This window comes from Rhinopithecus bieti, unplaced genomic scaffold (assembly GCF_001698545.2).
Source record: "Rhinopithecus bieti isolate Rb0 unplaced genomic scaffold, ASM169854v2 scaffold_5476, whole genome shotgun sequence".
In the NCBI taxonomy this organism is placed as follows: Eukaryota; Metazoa; Chordata; class Mammalia; order Primates; family Cercopithecidae; genus Rhinopithecus; species Rhinopithecus bieti.
This window is the reverse complement of record NW_016805433.1, coordinates 3,931,416-3,939,881: the sequence shown is the minus strand read 5'-3', so window position 1 is coordinate 3,939,881 and position 8,466 is coordinate 3,931,416.

Sequence of the window (8,466 nt, the reverse complement as noted above, 5' to 3'; positions counted from 1 at the left end):
AAATAAATAAAAATAAAAATAAAAATAAAAAAAAAATTAGCACATGGTAAACACTCAATAGGTGTTAGCTATTATTGTTTATACCGGCAAAAAGTAAAAGCATTTGAACTATCAATTAGGGATCTAGTTAAATAAATTGATGTAACTTTCATAACCATGGGCTATTATACAACCATTTATAAGAATTAATTAAATCTATATAAAAAATACATAGAATATTGAGCAATAAAAGCCAGATATGTAATATAAACATACATATACACATACACACACGTATATATAATATCTCATTTTTCTAAGGCAAACCATTCATTTATTCAACAGATATTTATTGAGCACCTATAATGTTCAAGACACTGTTCTAAATACTTGGTTATATTCTATGTGCTCAACATAATATATGAATATATGAGTTTGTATGTGATTGTACAATAAAAAAATTGGGACGGATACACATTAAGCTTTTAAGACTGGCTAACTTAGAGATTAAGGTGATTAGAAAAGAAGATGAAACTAGGCAAAAAGACAAAAGATGTCCATGATAAAATGGCATGTATAATATGATCCTGTTTACATACGACTGTCTGTGTGTGTGTGTGTTTCTGCATGAAAAGATGGTCATCTGTATATTGACTATGTTACCTCTCAATATAGAGACATTTCAAAGTATGACAATTAAATAGCAATACAGTTGTAAATCAATCACAATATACATTATTTTTCTTTAACATCCTTGGAAATCTGAACATAAATATGTAAATAAATAAATATAATATGTACTTAAATGATACTAAAAGGGAAAAGAAAAATGGACATCTCTAAAGGGTTTCTTGGCACAAATCTAGAATCTAGATTGGAAAGTCCTGGGGTCACAGCCACAGGCAGGCCCTTTTTTTTTTCCTTTTGGAGACAGAGTCTCACTCTGTTGCCAACACTGGAGGGCAGTGGTGCAATCTCAGCTCACTGCAAGCTCTGCCTCCCGGGTTCAGGCAATTCTCCTGCCTCACCCTCCGGAGAAGCTGGACTACAGGTGCCCGCTACCACGCCCGGCTAATTTTTGCATTTTTAGTAGAGATGGGGTTTTGCCATGTTGGCCAGGCTGGTCTCGAACTCCTGAACTCAGATGATCCACCCACCTCGGCTTTCCAAAGTCCTGGGATTATAGGCAGGCCATTTTTGATTGTGACTTCTCTCCCCTTTGGCTTCTTAGGCAATCTAGACCCACATGTAGCCACCATCATCTTCCTGTGGGAAATGTGGTCCACCTGTTCTTACCCAGCTTATTCATTTTCCCAGGGAAAGCACAAATTGGCCTCACAAGAACTCTCCTTTGGAATTAAAGACCTTAATTCTCACAGTAACCAGAGGATAGAGGGGCAAGAAAGAGTAAGGATGAGATTTAACAATGTCTTTGGAGAATGCATCATTTCTTATTAAAGCAAACAGGAAAGTGGCAAATAAATGTGGTTTTTTTATTTAACATTTCTACACTCATTTATCAGAGATAAAAATTAATTTTGCACAGTAATCTACTTTCTTGCTAACTTTATTTTCTTTTTAAAATAATCTAGATAGGATTTCTCAAATACATAAGGTTGACACATTTTTCTTTTCTTTTTTTAAATCTTGTTTTAGGTTTAGGGGTACATATGCCGGCTTGTTATATAGCTAAACTCGTGTCACAGGGGTTTTTTGTACAGATTATTTCATCACCCAGATACTAAACCTAGTACCCAATATAATTATTTTTTCTGCTTCTCTCCTCCAACCCTCCACCCTCAAGTAGGCCCCAGTGTCTGTTGTTCCCCTCTTTATATCTATGAGTTCTCATTATTTAGTTGCCACTTATAAGTGAGAACATGCGGCATTTGGTTTTCTGTTGCTGTGTTAGTTTGCTAATGTAGGAACAGAAAAATGGATGGAGCTGGAGGATGGAGCCTCCAGCTCCATCTATGTTCCCTCAAAAGTCGTGATCTCATTCTTTTTTATGGCTGCATAGTCACATTTTTATTTTCTAGCATATATTAGCTGCTTTTCATTCCAGTCAACTTTATGGAAAAGTTTAAAATTCTAAATCAATATATCTAACAACATCAATAACGGTAATAATACCTGTGGCTGTAAAAGTAAGCCCTCCTATTTATTTAATAGTATTAAATAAATAATAGCCCTCCTATTATTTAATAGTAAGCCATACCTATTTCATGATGAAATAGGTATCTAGTCAAGTACACACAAAAAAAGTACTCTAGCTGTAAACTAATTATACATAATCAGTCATAAAATTTTTATATTATTAACCTATCTTTAGAAAAATAAAGTGTTGATAAAAGTGAATTGTTCTGCATGTAACCCAAGAACCTGGGAATCTAGGAGACCAGATTTATGAAACATATTCAGTAAGTCTTGAAATGCTTTCTGCTTTGCAGCAGGATGTTTCATGTAGGTTGGTGCCTGGATGAAATACCTTTGCAGGATACCCACCTGTTTCTCCAAGGCCACACTTAGCAAATTCTATGGAGAATAAGATATAATGTACTGTTTTGACTCTAACCAGACATTTAATCTGAGATAAGACTTAACCAACTGGTTTATTTTATTGTAAAATGAAAGAGTTGGGTTAGATTACTGTTCCTCAAACTTTAACCAGCCTCAGAATCACTTGGAGGGGTGGCGCCACTCTCACTTTATAGTAGTGTAGTAGGCCCTGAGAATTTGCAGCCCCCCAACAGCAAAGAATTATTGAACCCAAAATATCAGTAGTGCCAAGGATAGGACACTCTGGCCTAAAGGTGTTCTGAGTTGCTGTTATTCTACTTTAAAGGGCCAGTAAGTGCCTAACCAAGCATGCCATGAAAGCAAAGTTATTTTCCACTTTTTTTTTTTTTTTTTTTTTTTAAATTTAACCTACCTAGGGCAGTATTAGCTTGTTACCAAAGCCAAAGATTCCAGATAGCTGTTCATTATTATGCTGGGCTCCTCAGTGGACAGTTCTCCATTTTCCTCAACCATATCATTGTGGAATTCTGTTGCCTCATGACCTGAAAAAACATTGGGATTTGTACATACAGTGGACCCTTTGAGTTGAAAGACACTCATTGCTACTTGAATATTAGTCTCTTCAGGCCCCAAGCCAATAAAAGGTTCATATTTTCATTGGGAATCTAGCCTCTCCTATAATTTATAGGCAATCTTCCCTCTTTCTCTTTGTGATTGTTTTCATTGATAAGGACCAACTTTGATATAATTTTCAGTTAGAACATTCTTCCCCCTAAAGGAAAGCTGGAACACATTCCATGATATTAGGTTCCACCATAGCAACAGAAGGCTTTTTAATACATGCATGAATATTCAGGATTTAATCAGTGGCATGTGAAATGTATTGATACTACTGAGAATTATTATTTAATGCTAATATAAAAAGCAAATGACAGTCTTTTATTTGTAAACATAACACTGAAAGAACATTTGAACTTTTCTGCAAAGCAAATCTTAGTCATTTGTTGAAGCTACATGCCTTTCCCATCCTTTAGATGGCAGTAACTGCAGATGGCCCATAATAAAATGAACATTTTAAGTGAAATATTTTAAACATTTAATAGATGTATATTTTTAAAAGTGATTTCATGATGTTGATAAGATGGTGGCCTTGCTTCTTCATTGTTTCAAATTCTCTAATTAAAAAGTCTAGCTACCTGACACTGGGAGGTGTAAATGCAGGCTTTAACATAGGACTTTTTATCACCCAACAGTGATTTCAACCTCTTTTTGTTTACCGTTCCCTTTACTATATGATGAAATACAGACTCTTTCCCCAGAAGAGTACACGTTTGCATAGACATAATAGCACTCTTCCATAGAGTCTCTAGAGGACCAGGCTACCAGTTTAGGGGGCCTTGTCTTAACACAACATGAGAGGAGTGTCTCAGAAGCCTCAGTCTGATCTTATAAGCACTAGAGTGTCCTGCTCTTAGAGTTGCCCAGGGGAGGCAGATGGGATGGAAGGACTCTTCACCTTTAATAAATAAGCATATGCCTTCTTCTACAATTATGATTTCAGTATGATTAAATAGTTGCATAAAACTATACTTCTCAAGACTCCTTTGACAGCAAGTCATAGAAACTCAAAGTAACTTAAGTAAAAAAGAGGACGTATAGTCCTATAACCTGGAGGAACTCACCAGTGTCATCAAGACAGTCATGCCCTCTCTCAATCACTGGCATGTTCTCTCTTTCTGTCTGTCCCCCTTCTGTGTCTATCAGCAGTTCTAGGATTGTACATTCTCAACAGAAGAAGAGCTTCTTTTTCTGAAGAGTTATATCAAAAGTCCCAGGTGACCACTTACATTTAGTTTGGTATCTATCATTTCCACGCATATTTTTGTTTTTACGGCTACTACACACACACACATACACACATACAATTTTTAAACAAGGTAAAGTAGGATTTACATATTCTATATAACATATTGTACATAATACTTAATAAATATGTATATAATTATTATATAACTATATTAGTTACATTCATATAATGTATATGTATATTATATATACAAAATTATATATATATTATGTGCATGTACTTGTGAAACTTGCTTTTTATGTAGAATATATTGTTTTTAGATATATTCATCTTGAATCCTTGTAAGGCTAGTTCATTCATCCACAGTAAATAACTTTTGAAATTAGTTTATAAAAGACATTGTACTTCCATCTTTGTTGCATTCTCTCTCTAGCTCTTTCTCTTTCTCTGTCTCTCTGGGATCACTCATTCTGGGGAAAGCCAGCTGTTGTGTTGTGAGCAGCCCTGTGGAGAGGTCCCTGTGGTAAGGAACTGAAACCTGTCAACAGCCACGTGAGAGAGCTTGGAGGCAGCTCATGTAGTTTAGTCAAGCTGTCTGATGACTGCAGCCCTACCTAATTGCAGTCTCCTGGGAGATCTTGAGCTGCAAGCTCCCAGCTGAGCTGCTCACAAATTCCTGACCCTCAGAAACTGTATAAATGTTTAAGTTGCTAATTTGGGGATGATTTTACACAGACAAACATAACTAACACAATATTGAAGCAAATCTAAGCGTTTATCAATGTATCAGGATTTGGTGGGGATACAGACATGAAACTTTTTCTCAGTAGGAATAATTTTCCCTGGTTCTTGCCACTAGAGGGCAAATGGTCACAAATGATGGCTTTTTCTATTTCCATACAACTCAGATGTAGAATGCAAAAATTCTTAAGAGACTATCTGCTCTGTTGCCTTACAGATGAGTATACGAATGCCCACAGACATTAACTTACTTATTCACACAGGCTAGATCTTAATGTAAGAACTCAGCTGTAGTTAATAACTTTTTTTAAAAATTTTTGTGATATACACCTATACATCTATTTTTAATTTTTGTGATATACACCTATACATCTATACATAGGTATACATATTTATGGTGTGCATGAGATGTTTTGATACAGGAATGCAATATGAGATAAGCACATCATGGAGAATGGGTTATCCATTTCCTTGGGCATTTATCCTTTCAGTTCCAAACAATCCAATTAAACTATTTAAGTTGCTTTAAAGTGTACAATTAAATTATTATTGACTACAGTCACCCTATTGTGCCAATCAGTTAACTATTAATTAATGCTGCTGTTTCTGAGTCACAAAGTACAAATAAAGAAGGCTTTATCGTTTTCATTTCAACTAGCATGTTAAAATTCCTAAGATCACAAAATTTATGATAGCAACCATTGCTGTTTATTGGGTACCTATTATGAACAACTTATTATACACATGTGCTACATGTCTTTTCACTTAACCTATATAATGAAGCTTTGAAACTTATGCCTATCAATGCATAAGGGTCAGGGTCTTGTCAAAGGACACATAGCTAGAAGAAGGAAAACAAATTTGATTCTGATAGAGGTTAAATCTCTTTGCAATATTTTTCTTAGGGGACAGCTCATAGCCTCTGATTATACCAGAAGTTTGTTTCTTCTGGAAACTTTTAGTTTGTTGAGACATTTAAATGATTGCCATGTAACACTGAAATGGAAAAGAAAAATAAATGATGACCTTCCTTCCTTTTTTCCCAGAAAAATTCTCTCTCTCTCTCTGTCTGTCACACACACACACACACACACATACACACACCACTCTCTCTCTCATACACACACTTATTGCCTCTTTTCTTCATTCCAGCAAACCAGCTTTGTGATATTGGTTAACCTTCCTAGAGCTTCATTTGGTTGCACCTTCTTCATTTCTAAAATAAGAATACACCTACCTCTTTCAAGCTCTCAGCAGGGATGCTGTGATGATTAATGAAAAAGTCTTCATGAATCTCATTTGATTTTGCAGAAGACAGAAGTTTAATAAAGCTAAAGAATCATTATAATGATAATTAGTCATATTTTAGGACAGATGGGCAAGTGTCTGGCAGTGGTGGCTTAGCTGGAGCTGTTGCCACACCAAAGCAATAAAGTAATGTCAATATGTCAGCCACATCAAGTTAGGCGCCAGGAGGGTGCAATAGCAGCCTACTTCACACACTGCTTTGTTCATCATCTCTGCTTGGCACACACTGGGACAGAGTTACAGCATTTCTAAGACAGACAGGCAGGCAGTTCGAGAAGAACCACCTCATTATTGTGGCATATAATCTCCAAAGACAGCCACCATTGATAGCTTCCTTCCTTATTGATATGCATGTTACTCCTCACACCAAGAGAGTGAGTCTACCCCCTTGACTCTGGCCTGGCTCTGTGACTAGTTTAGATCAATAGAATACTGGACTATGACTCTGCTAATTCTAGGTCAAGCCTTTAGAAAGACTGGCAGCTTCTGCTTCCTCTATCTTGGAAGAATGATGCAGGATAAGAAGTTCAAATACCCTGAGCCCATCTCACTATGAAAAAGCCCAAGCTAGCCATGTGGAAAGAGGGACAGAAACAGGCCTGACCAGCTCTCGGATATTCCAGTCATCCCAGCTGAGGTTCTGGACGTGAGTGAGTGAAGAAGCAATCTTAGACATTTCAGCTTCAGTAGATACCATGTGGAGCAAAAGAACTGTTCAGTCCAGATTGTTTTTAAGCCATCGTGTTCCGGCATGTTTCTTATACAGCAATAGATATTTGAAACACCTATCAACATTTAACATATGGATTATACACAGACAGTCTCCAACTTATGATAGTTAGACTTACAATTTTTTGACTTTCTGATGGTACTCGGAAAGTCAAAAAATTGCAAGTATAACCTTCATAAATTGGAGAGCCATCCTGTTTTTCACTTTCAGTATAGTATTCAATAAATTGCATGAGATATCAAACACTTTATTATAACATAGGCTTTGTGTTAGATTATTTTTCCCAGTTGCAGGCTTGTATAAGTGTCTGAGCACGTTTAAGATAGGCTAGGCTAAGTTCTGATGTTCCATAGGTTAGGTATATTAAGTACATTTCCAATTTAGATTATATTTTCTAACTTACGATGGGTTTATCAGGACACAATCCTATCATAAGTTAAGGAACGTCTGTAGGGCTAAATGAGATCGATAAGCTCCCTGATCTCATAGTGTTTATATCCTAATTGGGGAAGACAAATAACAACAACCAAAGCAAAACGATGATTTCAGTTGGTGATAATGCAATTAATCTGGGAAGGATAATGTGACGGCATTATTATCAGTCTTTCTAAGGGTTCCCCACAATGCATCAGCAATAAACTAACAAACAGAAAAAAAGAAAGAAAATGTTCACTCCGAGATGGTAATACAGTTTAATTATCTGTAACCTAATTACCAGTTTCTGTTTATAAGTAAATACCACAATTCATGGTGTGGGCAGAGCTTTCCCATTTTGTACTTTGAGTCTTAGCTTTGTTAACACTGAAACTGATCTGGTGGGTTAGATGTTTTTCTTCTACCTTATTAGCTTTTTAGGGAAGTAAAATGGAATGTGCTAGCACTGGCGGTACAGGTACTTTGCTGGTCCACATGCTGTCTATTAACACAGTCCCTAAGACAGAGCCATTGATATACTCAAAGAAAATGAATTTGATGGGCACCTTGACTGATTCCATGCCTTCGCTATTGTGAATAGCACTGTGATGAATATATGAGTGCATATGTCTTTTTGGTAGAACAATTTATTTTCCTTTGAGTAATGGAATTGCTGGGTCAAATGGCAGTTCTGTTTTAAGTTCTTTGAGAAATCTCCAAACTGCTTTCCATAGTGACTGAACTAATTCACATTGCCACCAGCAGTGTATAAGTGTCCCCTTTTTTCCATAGCCTCACCAGCATCAGTTGTTTTTTGACTTTTTAATAATAGCCAGTCTGAGGCCAGGCGTGATGGCTCATGCTTGTAACTCCAGGATTTTGAGAGGCTGAGGCAGGCGGATCACTTGAGGCCAGGGGCTAAGACCAACCTGGCAAACATGGGGAAACCCCGTCTCTACTGAAAAAA